Here is a 15,644-nt window from a genome sequence, read left to right on the forward strand (position 1 = left end):
TGCAGCTCTTGGGCGAGTGGGCAAATTATGCGTGGGTGGATGTCCCAGATGTGGCTAGTCAGGGCAGTTAGGGTCTGCTGGTGTACTCAAGGTCTTGACAAGTACGTAAATTGAATAATAGGTGTTGTAAACAATTTTAGAAAATATATTTAAGGGGTACTTACTGTATAGATCTCACATAACCTGCTCTGTATCTGAGTGGAATGATATAAAGAAAAACAGATACGGGCTTCTGTAGGTATAATTTGTCAGATAAACAGTCAACCCACCTACATAGTTACTATGTAGTTATATTTGTGGTTTCCAGTAAACAGAATTCACAGTGCCATATATATCAAAGACTTTTACAGATCATCAGCAACACAAGTTTAGTAACTGTTTATCTGTTTTTAGAAATACAGCTTACAAAGGAAATTATTGCCCAAATATGTATATGCTCTAATCCAATCAATTAAATTTCAAAATAGTATAGCTTATATCTCCACAGTGTATATATTTCTCCAGGTATTGATCTATACACCAACCAATATTCCTTGCATACATCAGGTCAATTCATAAAACACCAGTTTATTACAGAAGCAAATATCCGAAGCACAAACAAATCAATAAACTTTATGCAATAACCAGTAGAATGTATATATATACATACACACAACTCAGTAAAGTTATTGCACAAGACTCCTTTTTTTCTTCTTTTTTTTAGTAATATATTTTAATAATGCAGCAATCTGATATTGGCAGGATTTATGCTAATCATTTGGGGCGTCTATTGATGCAGTTTGCAGAACAGTGATAATACAGTAGGGCGCCCTTCACTCTTAGCGACTACTGGCTCAAATCTAGCCAATGTCATTTTACAGCAGTGGTCAAAATGTCTATTGATTTTCATGACAGTTTGGTTGTGGACCTACTCAGGAGACTTAAATTCACTGTGTTGCTCTAGCTCATTAAACTTTGGTGAATTATTTTAATCATCTGTTCTTATTTTCTTATTGGTAACTCTTTCATCTCCTGATCACTACTTGTTCAATATAGTAGCCTGTTTAGACTAAAAGGTTCTTGGGACATAAGGAAATAGTACCCTGACATCAGGGTGTAGTTACTGGCTCAACTCACTGTCAGTTTAGTTATCGAGTAAAATTAGAGTGCACCCTCCCAATCTGAAAAAAACAAACCCAAACAACGCAGTCACTGTAACCTGTGATCTAATTGTCACTTTATTTAACTAGTTTTGGAAAAGCCAAAGATCAACCATGTGATGCAAAATGAATTCATGACCAGCAAACAAAATAATCCTTCCACATGAAGAATGGTAATTACTGTGGCAAATAATGGCAAATACTGTATAAATTATATTTTCCTGCTCTGCTACTATATTGTTGCTAAATTTGTTTAGTTATCAATGAAAAATTTTCACAGAGGTAAATTCATTCATTGTGTTCTATAAAGAACCTCTGTGATATATATGATAGAAAACTCAAATTTTTTCCCCCTATAGTAGCACACATGCGCAAGTGCACAGACAACTGCACAGAGTATACTAAATGTGTGTTTTCCTTCCTCTGTAGTGCATTTTTAGAGAAAAAAAAATCCTGTAAAGGTTAGTCCTGATCTTGGAAATTATACTACAGTTCAATTTTATGTTTAGCTCATTCCTGTGTGTAGTTTTCTGCTACCATCTTTGTTTCATCAATGCTAACTTGACAGCAGTATTGCTGATTTTGCTGCTCCTATAACAAGCACTTGTAATTCATCCTCGCAAGCTGATAAACTCAGCTTTGACAGGTGTATTTGGTACTCCCTGATGATACTCAGACTAATAAATACTTCAGGCTTCAGAGGCTACCTTCCCTTTGGTCTTTTTAAAGAACTAGTCAACTATAAAAAAAGACATTAACCTTTATTTTAATTTCCCCCCGATGGTACTGCATGAGGCTTTCAGGAGTTTACTGGCACGACCTGGAGTCAGCGTAACACTGCTGTGAGCTGGTGTGGGAATAGCAACGGCATGACAAATGTGATCAGTGTCTAGTGACAGGAAGCAAAGGTGAACGGAATTAATTCTAGTGCAAATTTCACAATACATGCCTACTTAAATGAAATATGGTGTTATAACATGCTTAACTGTTAATAATTTACATGCAGTTAGGGTGACTGTCACTGGACAGATATCCTCAAGGTAGCTCTGAAGAGGCAGGCATAGCATCAGTAATGCTATCCAGAAATATTAATACACTGCTTGAATGTTATAGCTATTTTAGGATAATACTACACTTATACCATAGTATGTGGCATAAGTGAGCTGAAAGGCCTGTAATCATTTACTTTAGTAAAGGCAGCCCTCACTGTACTCTGACAGAAGATAATATCATATTTCAGACCTTTACTGTTCTTCACTGGGCAGATGTGAAACAACAGAGAAAATAACTGAATTTAAAAAAAAAAAAAAAGAAATGTTATGATAGAAGCTGAGACTGTAGTGATATGTGGAGGGAACTTTACAAGACAAAGGTCTGTCATCTGAAATGACTCTGCAATTCACACTTCTACCCTACTAGCTTTCTTCCACTTTATTTAGACAGGTATCTTTTATGTAGTTGTCAAAGCCTTGGAGCCCTGAACCTGCCACTTGCACAATACAAGCAAAACTCTGTAGTTTATACTAAAATTTGCTTTAAAAATATGAAGAAATGCCAAAAGCATGGTAGAACTACAGTAGAATCTGTTTGTTGGTGTGAATATGTGATAATAAAATATTAAAGCAAATTCCTTACAAAAATATCAATCTATGAAAAAGCCCTTAAAAATTCCAGAAATTATACTTTTGTGTAAAATGTAAAAAACCCAAATAGTTATGATGACAGTGGTAAAAATTATAGCTAGAATTTGTGGGCTTAAAAACTCAAATCCTATCATATCCAATTGCTCTTAACCTTTTCAATGAAATCTTTCCAACTTCCCAGAGCTCAAAGGTTTTCATTGAAATCCTTGCCACTTTCACAAAATAAAGCATATAAATACAAAGGAGAAAAACACAAAAATGGTAGTATCCAAGCCTTCAGATACCAGTGCTTTACTCTGAGCTTCATGCTCTAGCTCTTTTTTTTTTCCTTTCTCTAGTCCTGTTGCTCAGACTTCTCCCTCTGTGTTTAGGCTGCTCTGTTCTTTCTTCTGTTTTCTGCTGCATTTTTCTGCTTTGCCTACAGACATGCAGCATCCCCAGCTAATGCTGGGGCCCTGCCTTTGCTGTGTCTTCCACTAGGGAAACTGCCTTAAACCTGGTTGTTCAGCTGCTGTTTGAGACTTGCCTTGTGCCTGCACTTTTGATGATTACTTCTACTGCTTCACCTAAATAGTTTCTGAATAGAAGGCAGTGGCTAGGCCTGCAAAACTCACAGTGGCTGTGTGTGAACTCGGTCATCAGTCTCTGAACGTGAAAGAGTATTTCTATTTAAGAGAGAGGTAAATTCAGACTGGTAGATTGAAAAAATCCCTCAGCAACCATCAAGTTACTAAAAGGGAAAAAAATCCCTCACAAAAATACTCTCATTAAATTATAATTATTTGAAAATTTCAGGGAATATAGCAATATACACTGTTATAACTGACACTGTGGTCCATTTATGTATCTCTTCATCTAGTGAGAAAGAAATGAAGGGTTCATACTAGTCCTGTGTCTCTTTAAATCATAGTCACTCAGCTTGCCTTTGAAAGATTAAGGACAATCATAAAAGAAGCTCCCAGTTCAGCCTGGATAGACAACCTTACACAGATGTAATAGGTTTTCAATAAGCATTTCCAAGGAGGTGTAAATCCTATCATATCCAATTGCTCTTAACCTTTTCAATGAAATCTTTCCAACTTCCCAGAGCTCAGCTCCCCAGATTTAATGAGATTCTCTAGGACAAAAGAAAATGAATCTAGCCACCTATGCTTTATACTCAGTGAAAAAGAAGATCAGGTACCTTACCTTTTCAATTATTCTCTTACTCCCTTTCCTATCCCAAATCAAAGTTGTTTGAAAGTTGTGTTGTGGCACTCTTGTGTAGAATATGATTTGAGGCATGAATTAGTCACAACAGTTTTACAAGTTTAATCAGACATTGGTGCATTGATAGACTAAAAATAACTCTTCCCAGAGCTCCCTGAAGAGATCGTGCTGGATTTTTCCAGCAAATCATTAGTCATTCTTGTAGAAAATCATATTATTACAGATTGTCTTAAATGCATATTGTCCCAATAACACCTGCTAAATGGATAATTCATTTTATCATGTCTGGTATAACAGACTTAGTAGCTGTTGTTATACCATTCTTAAAAGAGTGGCCATGGGAACAACTGAGCACTGATATGCTTCCAGCTCTGCTCACTTCTTAACTACACAGGCCTTTTTAGGCAACCTGCATATTGATTGCAGAAATACTGGCAGGTGGTTTGCCTGATGAGTCTGAGAGGTGTCATAACCTTTATAAAAGGCTGCCAGACACTTGAAACAGAAATATCTGCAAAGTTGAGATTGGCAGAGCTAACAAATCTTGCACCATCTGAATTAAAGCTGGAGTTTAGCACTAGGCATTAAATTTGAGAAGTAACATCATGATCATTTAGAGTATTGCACTGTTGTAATACAGTCCCTTACAGAAAGCGATCATGTTTGTGATTTAACAACCCCCCATGTCATGTTGCCTTTTAAAAGCTGTGCTAGAAGTCTTGAGCAATCTGCCAAAGTCAGACAGTTGTCACAGATGACCATTAACTAACCTGATGCAGCCTTCCAGCTGCATTTGATGTGCACTTTGATCTTGTTACCTACTGGTTCCAGAAGAGTTTTCTGTCAATGAATAGGGACATTTTGACCTTTTATATTGAATTTAACATTACTATATTTTCTTTGAAAATAGATACAAATTCTGAAAAGACATCCAGTAGGTGAAAGCAGCAATTGATAAGGGAACGAGTTCTTTTTTTTGTTAAGGTGAGACTCTAAGAGTTCTCTTAAATTAAATCTCAATATTGAGATTCATCCTTTTTGCAGAAGGTAAGTGCGAATGATAAGGATCAGCATGAAAAGATTATTTCACAGGATTTTACAGGCAATGATGCACAAAGCTGGAAGAAATTTTATAACCATTATGAGAATGGATAGAAAAAGTTAACTTTAACTATTTCAGACCATACAAAGCCTTCTAGTATAGGTCTGCTCTTCTTCACGCTAAACCTCATTTGCTTAATCAAATTGTTAAAATGGTATTGAATGTCTAGTTCTTACTTTTGGAAAACCTAATTCATTATTGAGATGTTAAATCTGAAATATTTAAATATGTTATAGGATATGGTTTATAAATATTTACAAAATCTGATGTCAAATTTGAGTTAAATGTTTGCTTAGAAGGGGTTATTGTATTATACTTTAATTTGCTTTCTCTGGAAGTAGATGGAATCTGTACTTCCATAATGAACAGACACTTCACAATTTGTCATTGTTTTTACTGGTGGTGTTGTTAGTTTCTAAGACAAACACGTTGGTGTTATTTTATGTTTGAATCCCCGTCAGTGTTTGTTAACTGCCTCTGTTGTGGCATTCTTATGTTGAGTAGCTGATACACCTAGTTGGTTCAAAATTTGTAATGCTATGAAGAATGCTATAATTATAGAGACAATTACATTCATGACCGAACCTGCCAAGCAAGAATTAAACAATGTCAAGTAATTCTGAGTTATTTAATTAGTTAATCTTGTGTTTGTGTGTGAGTGAGATTCAGTAGTTAGCAAGTTACTTCCGGGGCTAAGCATTCACCCCTAACACACCTCCTTACTTGGAGGTTGGATTTATTTTTGGTATTTGAATGATGAAGTTTGGCACAATAGAAAATGTTCATATCTTCCTAAATTTCTTCAAAACTGTAATAGCTCTCTACTTCTTGGGTTTTTTTTTCTACCAAGTTTCTCTGAGCCAGAATGAACGGGAAAATATGATCCTTGGCAGTAGTCAAAAAGATATGAAGTTGCTGTGTAGCTGTCTGAATGGGAGGCCAAGCTGTGTTAAAATACATTGTAGAATCAAGTTAAATCAATCTGTTCATTTGGATTGCATCGATGTGACCATAAACAATATTTTATGGATGACATTTTCAAGGGTCTGTGTTGCGTAGTGTGTGGTTTCATCCTTCAAGTTTAGTTTAAATAGCATGAAGGAAAAGGAGAAGTTTGCTGTCTTCTAGCATATAAAGTGAGAAGCATCAAAAAGCAAACTTGAACAAAGAAAATGGCATAACTACACTTGCCGTAGTGAAGTTAAAATAAAAAATAACAAAAGTTTGAAAAAATGACTGACAAATTTTAGAAGAAAAAATCATGAGCCATTATTAAATACAGTGGTATGACTTCTGTTTTAGGAAGTTCATAGAGCAAGTTGGCGGATGGTAGAATGGTGTATTGGGGAATAAATATATAAAGCACAGATATATCCTTTCTTGTACATTCTCTTCTAGAAATGTTGCCAAATTGTCATGCAGTACTTCAGTTACATGGACGTTTGGTATGGCTGTATTTGTTGTGTACATGAATGTGTTTTAAAATGCGTTCTTTCTTCTTCCAAGTAACAGACTACTATATGAAAAACTATATTTATTTTGCTGGCAGTAGACACAAGTCTGTGAAACAGCGCTATAACTGTGCTAACAGAAAGCTTGATTTTTAGGTGTGTCGGTAGAAACATGGTTCTGTATTCACTTTGGAGAACTTTTGAGGGGAGAATACATAAAGAATAAACAAGCAGAGAGTATCTGATTATCTGAGAGACTTGTGTAATTTTGAGATTGCATTTGTATATGTGTATTGCATATATATTTGGTTATATGATATGCAACATCAAGATGTATCCATACTCAAAACTCATTTTTGAAAATAAATGAATGGTACAATCTTGTGAAAACGCTTCTGTTTGTGCTAAAATCTGCATGGTGCAACAGGGTGGAGTGAGGCTTACTGATCCTCCTACAATACACCCCCCCCCCCCCCTCCCTCCCCCAAAACTAGCAAAAGTTATGTTTATGTCTGTCTCCAGGTGCAGGAGGGAAACTGTATGCTGAGCGCCTGGATGGTCTAAATTAGGAATCTGTTAGAGAGCGTGGTGGCTTTGTTCTGCCTTTTTTCTGAGTTAGTAAGCATCTGAATTCTACATATCTGCCATGTTAAGCCGGAAGTATAAAGCACTCTCCAGTCCACTCATCCAATATCAGGCAAGGTTATTTATTTATTATTTTAACAGCTGCTTCAGAAACTCTCAGAGAACCTGAGACTGTGGTTTAAAGTCTGTTTTGTAAATCTGGGCTAAACATCCCAAAGCAGACAACATGTGTTCTCAATATTCTGGATGTTCTCTGTTACTGTCTGCTTTGCTTGGTGTATACAGCTCTTTGTGGGGGGAGGACGAGTTGACCATATGAAGATTTTTCAGGCTGGCAAGGTAACACAGCCTAAATCAGTTCCGTGCATTTATATAATTAGTGAACGAAGTCTATTTGTAAAGGTGTTCCTGTCGTAACATTTTTCCACATTACTTCAGTAAATTCCCATGAAAAATTCTTGTGCTATGCCTGGACTTGTACTGTTATGAACTAAAGACTTCTGTTTCGCTATATTCTGTACTCTGTTTTGCCATTTACATTGGACTCCAGTTTCATAATGGTCTATTATAAGCATTTCTCCCTGTTACAAACACTTTGCCACTTTGATGGCACTTATAAAAAAAAAAAAAGTAGTAGGATAACATTTTAGGATGGACAGGCAATTCATAGTGTAGAGTACTGTCACAGCTTTGTGATGGGTTGAGGAGGGAATGGTAAGACCCATAGTGCCAGTGAGTAGCATTCAGTTTAGCCTTTCCTGTGCTAAAATCTTTATTTTAGCTAAATTAGAATGAAGGTGTAGGTTAGGTCCTGATCTTTATTGAACCACTATAAATCCATACTATCGAGGCTGACTTTTTCAGATATATATCTGGTGTCCTAGAAATCTGGATTCTTGTTTTCAAAAAAGCCACAGAGGACTTGCCACATGAGTTAATATTACCAGGAAAAGACATTATTCTTATCCTAGTGATGGTTATGAGAGATGGATTAGGATTATGTCAACAGACTGGAGAAAAGTGAGTGCCCATTTACAGCTTCAAATTAGTTGTGTTTTACAGAGTAGTAAACATTATTATGGACTGGGAGAGGGGGCTGGGGCAAGGAATACAACAGGAATAGCCCATCATTTCTCTTTCCTGCATGTAAGGGAAGTGAGCTCCTTTTGCATCATCATGAATGAATATAACAGTGCATTCAGAGCACTTGCGGCATCCTGGTATGATCTATCACATTATTCTTATTTGTCCCTTCATCTGTACAACTTGAGGTTTAAGAGGAGGACACAAGTGACAGATTGTTCAGCAATGCAAAAGGTACCATTTCCAAAATGCATCCATCAGAGATGGGTTTGTACTGCCCGGTCTGTCCCAACAATGCACAGGGCAGCTGAGGGCAGCAGGAAGCTGTGGGGGGTGAGAGTGCACTGCTCGCATTGCTTCCTGCCGTACATTCCACTGGAGAGGAACAACACAAGCCTTGCGGAACATTTAGTAACGGACTTGCAGAAGAAAAATATCAAAGCATACTAGACACAAGAACAGACAGCCGTCCAAGAGGCAAGAACAAAGATTGCTGTTTTGTATTGGCTTGCTGGACAGTGGAGGCTCTGCACACTCTGTCGTGTGTTTGTGGACCTGGTACTTCTCTTACGAGACAAAATGGTTGAGATAGATAGCTGCAAAATGTTTCATACCCAGCTTAAAGCAAGTTACTCCTTTGACAGGTCCAGTTGTAGTTCATGTAATGTATTCATCAATCTGGAGCACGTTTTTTAAATGAATGTTTATGTAAAAAAGATGGGCCTGCCATGGTTTTTAATAGTAGTAATTCTGTCAGCTTCAGAGGAGTCTCCTCTGGTCAGGGTGGTAGTCGAGGCAGCAGAACTGAGTCCTTTGTCTTAAGTATAAAACAAACAGAAGACAGTAGTCTGAAAGCAATGCTGTTTAACATAATTCTTCTTTTAACAACATACAGTTGGGCAATTTAACACATCATGTGGCTTGTTTTCTTTTTGCCTTTTTTTTTTACTTTTTTCTTTTTTTTTTTTTCCTTTCTAGTGACTATGGACACTTAAAGAATCTTTCTTTCAAAGCATGTGTTTATCTGAACCTACACTGATGAAGAGTTTGGCCTGGTAATTTTTTTGCTAGCAGGGGCCAGCTATTTTGTGTAGTGTTACAAGTAGATATTATGGATAATAAAGGATTTTTCTGGTTCTAAAAATAAAAAAGAAGTGCTGCAATATGTAGAACTATGTCGAGTTCTGAGCTGTGGTAAAATCAGAGTGACCTGTGAAGTCCAAATATAAATCTACAACTCAAGCAAAAGGTGATCAGCATCTGGAACTGGGATTAGGCCTTCTTACTTAAAAATGCTTCTTCCTCTCTTTTTGGGTGTACTTAATGTTTAATATGCACATTCACGATATGTAGTTATGCGTACACTGGCATATGTATACAATGTGGCACTGCTTAAGAGACTCAAACCTGAGAAGGAGCAGCGCAGGCTGACATAATTTGGGTAGGCTTCTCTCTGTTGTTACTTGTCTCTGTTTTTCCTCTTGGTTCAACTCATTGATGCTTGCTTCTAACCCTTATCAATACTTTCCACCCTCCTACACTGGACTGTGTATTTCTAGTTCACTTCCTAGTTACTTAGGTTTTGGGGAAATAGGAAGAAATTGTGTCTATATTTAATAACTAACGTGAGTATTGAATCTGGCTACGCCATTGCTGTTGGGAAATTCTTGCTGTATGGTAGGCACTGTTGCTATCTGTACAAAGTACACTGGAATGAGATTCAAAGCAGTGTGGCATTGTCTAAACTCTCCATATTCACCAAGAGTCTGAAATACCAGGAGACACAGGATGCCAGGCTTCAGAAGTCTCCTAACTCTGCTTGGGAGCCACAGAGTAGAAAACTCTCCTGAAGAAAGAAGAAAGGCTAATGATGTTTCTAAAGTATTTACTGACATGGGTGAGCAGTAGTGCCTCAGGCTGGTTGATGAGGCACCTCATGGTAGGACTGGTCAGACTGTGATTGTAAAGACTGGTTCATTCCTTCCTCATCCAAATTTTTGCAGACTCATATCAGACAAAACCGTTGGTTGTTCTAGCCTAGTTCTTCTTTCCTGAAGAAATCAGGATTGATCAAGCTGTAGTAACACCACAGCAAGCATGACTGGTTTGGTAAGGAGAGTGCTCTCTTGCTTTCTAGCATTCCTGCTGTCAAGATTAATTACTAATTTTTTTTTTTTTTTTTTTTTCTGTTCTGGTAACATAGCAATTGCTGGTAGTGCAATCAAAACACTCTTGGATTCAGGACTCCTTGAATTTCTTCGAATAAGTATTGACTGCATGCCTGGATAGGGAAGGCAGATTAGATGTAAGAATAATCATCCATTAGTAACCTGAGTGTGTAAATTATACTCTTAAGCTCTTTGTTACTGTGGCTGAAAGTCATACCTCTTCCCAGTGATGATGGTCAAATTAGCTGTTGAAGTAGTCTCACACTGAGTTTTATATTTGAAATGCATAAAAAATAATAAAATCAAGTTTTCTAAATGACTAAACTGTTACACACTGTCACATAATATATCGCAACATCGGAAAATCCAAGTATTAAAAAAGTGTAAATTTTGAAAGATTAATGGTGAAAGAAGATTTATTTAAAAGGTTGTGTTATATTCACAGAGAGGGAAGCATGTGAAAGGTGAATGGCCAAAATATTGTTTTGTGGTATAAAACAATCTTTAGTTGCATTTGGATCTCATTGGTTTTTAAACTCTTTTTTTGTTTGTTTGTTTTAATGATTGTGCCAGCAATTTTGACCTGTGTATCTTCAGCACAGTTGCAGTGACCACATCGTTTCTTCATCTACTGCTGTGTCCAAATGAAAACCTGAAATCCTAAGGCTGACTAAAGGAAGTTAGATATTATGCGCTGGACCTGACTGGAAGCATATAATCTGAGTATAAGTCTTCACTCTAGTTGATTATCAAAAACTTTAACTAGATTTGTTTTCTGGATGAATAGAACTAACTTTAGATAAACTAAAAAAACAGCAATCTTCTTGTTTTACCTTTTCTTACTTGATGGGCTATTTATGGAGACACCTACACCTTCTCTTGCTGGAGAAGAAAAATAACAGTATGTTGTTATTGCATCATATGCCACATATTTAGAACACATGGCAACTCAAAAAACGAATAATAGATTAGGAACAGTCCAATGACACATGGTGTCTACAGAATGATTGGAGTAGTATATTGAACTGACACAAATATGACACATAGGACAATTTTGGAGTAGTTTTGACTGTCCAGCAGAGGACAATATTAACAGGTGCCCACAGGCACATGTTTCCCCATGGACACATTCACCTTTTTAAAATACTCTCAAATGCTTTCATGATGCTTCCTATCCAAGCAAAGCTAGAAGGTGTATAAAACTTCCTGAGGAAAATCATGACACGATGTTTCTACCACAAGTTATTCACTAAACATTTATAATTTTATTTAATTTCTGATAAAAATTGACAAACTGTCTTTGAATTTTGTTTGTCACTGTGTTTACACTCATCACTTTTAAAACTTTTGATGATTCATTTGCTATAATTTGTTGGGTTGCCAATGACAATTTTTTAGAGCTAACAAGGGAAGGAAGAGCATGATTAGATAACTTCTTAAGTTATCTATTGCTTAGTCATGGCTTGAGCTGAATCTGGACTGTGGCTTCTCTGAAGTATATTGAATTTCATTTAACTGTTTGTTTGACTGAAAAAAAAAAATCACAGAAAAACCTGACTCACTAACACATATGCTTTGACTTGAAGGATGTGCAGAAGTATGGAAGAAATATAGACAGTTTATGTATTATTATGAGTCATCAAATGAAGCTAGCAGATAGCAGGTGAGAAGAAAGTGAAAGGAAGTGGGACTTTCATGTGAAGGGTAGTTAGTTTGGGGAATTCCTTTTAGGACATTGTAGACAGTAAAAGGCTATGTAAGTTGAAGATAAGACTGGAGGAGTTAATGGGAGAAAAATCCATCCTGACCCCCAAGTCACTGGAAACTGGGAAAAACACTAATGTGAAATAACATGTTTTCATGGCTTTTACTTCTTCTTTACCTAGCCATCATGTTTGATGGTTGTCAGAATCAAAATGCTGGACGATATAGATCTCTAATCCCCTGTGGCTGCTTTTACATTCTTAATTTGTAAATTTTTGAAAATTAGATAACCTACTTTTCCTACCCCTTTTTTTTCCACTCTATGTGTGTAAATAATCAAATTTCTCAACATGTAACATACATAACTAGCAAATGATATACTATGTCTGTATTTTATTCATTATATTTTCACCTAAACATTAGCTAACTGATTGTTTGTCCAAACATTAAAGAATTTAAATGTAACATAATGCACTGCATAAGACATCTTTAGGAATCTCTTTTCTCCCTGAGATCCTGTAGAAGAAAAAAGGGTTATATAATGGACAACAAAATTGTATTCAAACCTGAGCTTGCTTAATCAAGTGGGGAGCTAATTTCAGAGATCTAAACCCTTTATCTGATCATCAGATTTCATTTATAATAAGGAAGTCACAGCTTGAATTTTTCCCTTGAGCTTTGCTAGAATATAGTGATGTAGTCAGAGATGTGGTTTCTAAAGTTAGAGTGGATAGACCATGGAAGAAGATGATTTTGGGAGATATTTTTGCCTGTTAAATGGGCCACCTGTTCCACGATTCATAAATGAGGGGGAATGTAGAACTGATATATCACTGAATATAGAATTCTGAAAAATGTTTGTGAAATAAAAAAAACCTAACTTTGGTGTACATTTATTCATTTCAGATGTCTCAAGTTCACTATTCTCTCAAAAATAGTTTTAGAATGACTGTTGCTTAATTTCATTTTTTTCCCCAATATAAAGATAATGCTCGTTTCATTTTTAGCACCATCTTGCACCATCTTCCTATTACTCTTTGTTTACATATAGCTGTGTTATTATTCAATTTAGCGCATAATTTATCTCTCTTTCATTTACACCAGTGGCATCCAAGACCAGGAAGACTAGAAATTTAAATCTCTTCATGCCTTTTTGGTAATTTCAGGCTTATTCATGTGTAGTTTACTTGAGTTTCTACTGTAATCTATCTAATGATGCATCTGAACGGCTCATGCCATTGAGGAAAAAAAATTACATAGTTTCCTTTGAAGAATTTCTTTATTCTTCCAGTTCACAGCACAGTTCATGTGCCCAAGGCTATGTGCTGTCTTTACAAGAAGGTATCAAACTGTGGCATGCTAGAGGATCAAGCTGGCACATCTGCAGTTACGCACTGTGAATAATATTACATTCATGTCTGGCTGCTATTAGCTCTCAGACCAAGAAAACGAATGTAGTACTGGTCCCATTCTGGATCTCCACTGCAGTTTCCCATTTCCATTTTTTGAAAACACTTCCTAGTGAGAAATACATAGATTGCTGTTGATTTAAGCGTAGGATAAAGCAACGTAAAATGTTCAGCTCAGCATCTCTAGTGTTCTTTCTGATCAGTTTGATACAGATGTCCTGAGTTTCACTGAATAACCAACTGTAAGCCTCAAAGGAAAACTCCATTGTGTTCAATACATTCCGTCAAATGAATCAACTAAACTGTGCTGAACATTCTTAGTGTTATCATAAAAATACAGAATGCATTTAGTGCCTTTGAAAGGGGGAGAACAAGTTTCATTTTAATGAGACTGACTTACAATAAAACTCCAAACCAGAAGGAAAAAATATCAGCCTTTTTAGAATAAATAGCTAAATTCAGTCTGGAGTTGACTGTTCAGGTTTTTAGACTGTAAAAGTTCAAGCAAATTCAGACACTATTTGCATTTCTTGCAAATATTTGACTCCCCTTTAGAGCAGACCTTGTTTTCTCCAGTATAACAGTTCCTTTATTTATTTTTTATGTTAAAGCAGCTATGGCATCAACCTTACAGACCCTTATCTGATTGGTTTTGACTCTCATCATGAAGATATTTGTATACTTTCTTGCTCTCTTCCCCTTCTTCAGCAATCCACTTACATCCAGCCACTCAGATTCAGGTCGTACTTAATTTGTCTTCAGTATGAGTTATGAGTATGAGCTTTGTGATGTGGAGATCTTGTCATGATTCAAAGCAGGTTATATATTCTGAATCATAATCAGAATTAAAGATATTCAGAGATAAAATGCTTTCATTTTGTATTTTCCAAGCTTAAGATTATTGTTCTGTGAAATATAGAAAAAATGTATTTTTTCTATATTTTAGTACTCTCACCTATGAAAAGGAGTGATGTTAAGCAAGGCAGTTCAAATTAAAATCTAGATCTTGCTTTTAAACATCCTGCTGTTCAATTTGGATTTTGAATACTGGATTTTCTCATTATACCGCATGGATAGACAGAAGAAAGGAAATGCAATAGAAAGCAGTCTGTGCTTGTTGTATATTTAACAAACTTGTATCTGTGTGTTTGTAAGATAGACTGTTTTTTTGTTGAATTTCCTTTGATTCATTTGCACTAATTGGTAACAAATGAGAATCATAATTCATTTTCAACAATGCTGTACTTTCCCTTTCACGAGAGCATTTGGAGATTCTAAGAATTGTTACAGAGTGTGAAATTCTCATTGCTTTTGCAAAGCCACAATACTTGCTTTGCTTTTTTTTTCTAACCCTTTTTTTGTTGTTATACCTAGCCTCTTATTTGTAGTTCGTAGTGGTTTTTCTAAAGAACTCTTCCAAAACTATGACTAACATGTACAATCATCCACCAATGATGAAGTCTAAATAATTAAAGTCAAAACTGAACTGAAGTATAGTCACACTCTTTACACATCAATACATGTATCATTAATATTCTATGTATGAATATAAAATAAAAATTTCCAAAGACAACATTTGCCTTCTACTTTTTTTGCTGCTGTTTAATCCAGCATGAGCGGTGACTTCCAAACAGTTGGAAAGTCGAGGCCTGTCAGGTTTAAGTTATTCAACCTATTCTTCTCTATCTTGATAGAGATATGTACTGTATATACAGAGTAGACATATCTAAGTTTAGAATGGATGTACGTATTTGAGCTGATATTGTTAATACAAACAGTGCACAGCATTTGCTTGGCTGCGTTTCTAAATCATTGAAACAACTCATATGACTTAAAAGACTCACCAGGTCTGACATTTAAGAGATTCAAGCTAACCACAAGCTGACAGCTTTGACTATACAGTTGCTAAGATCTTTTTTTATGCATAATGTGATAAGTATCTGTAATATGTACAAAAATGGGCCATTTAGATATAATTTGGTACCTTTGAGCAGCTTTTGCTCCTGAATGACTGAATGCCATTAAAGATAGAGGAAAGAGAGGAAATCAAACTCAAAGCATAATGAACTTTTAGTAGCATACTTATTATTCTCCACTTTGAACAAATTTGGCATGCTTATGGATATATGATAGGTCAATGAAGGCTCAACA

The sequence above is a fragment of the Opisthocomus hoazin genome, chromosome 7 (assembly GCF_030867145.1).
Source record: "Opisthocomus hoazin isolate bOpiHoa1 chromosome 7, bOpiHoa1.hap1, whole genome shotgun sequence".
NCBI lineage: Eukaryota > Metazoa > Chordata > Aves > Opisthocomiformes > Opisthocomidae > Opisthocomus > Opisthocomus hoazin.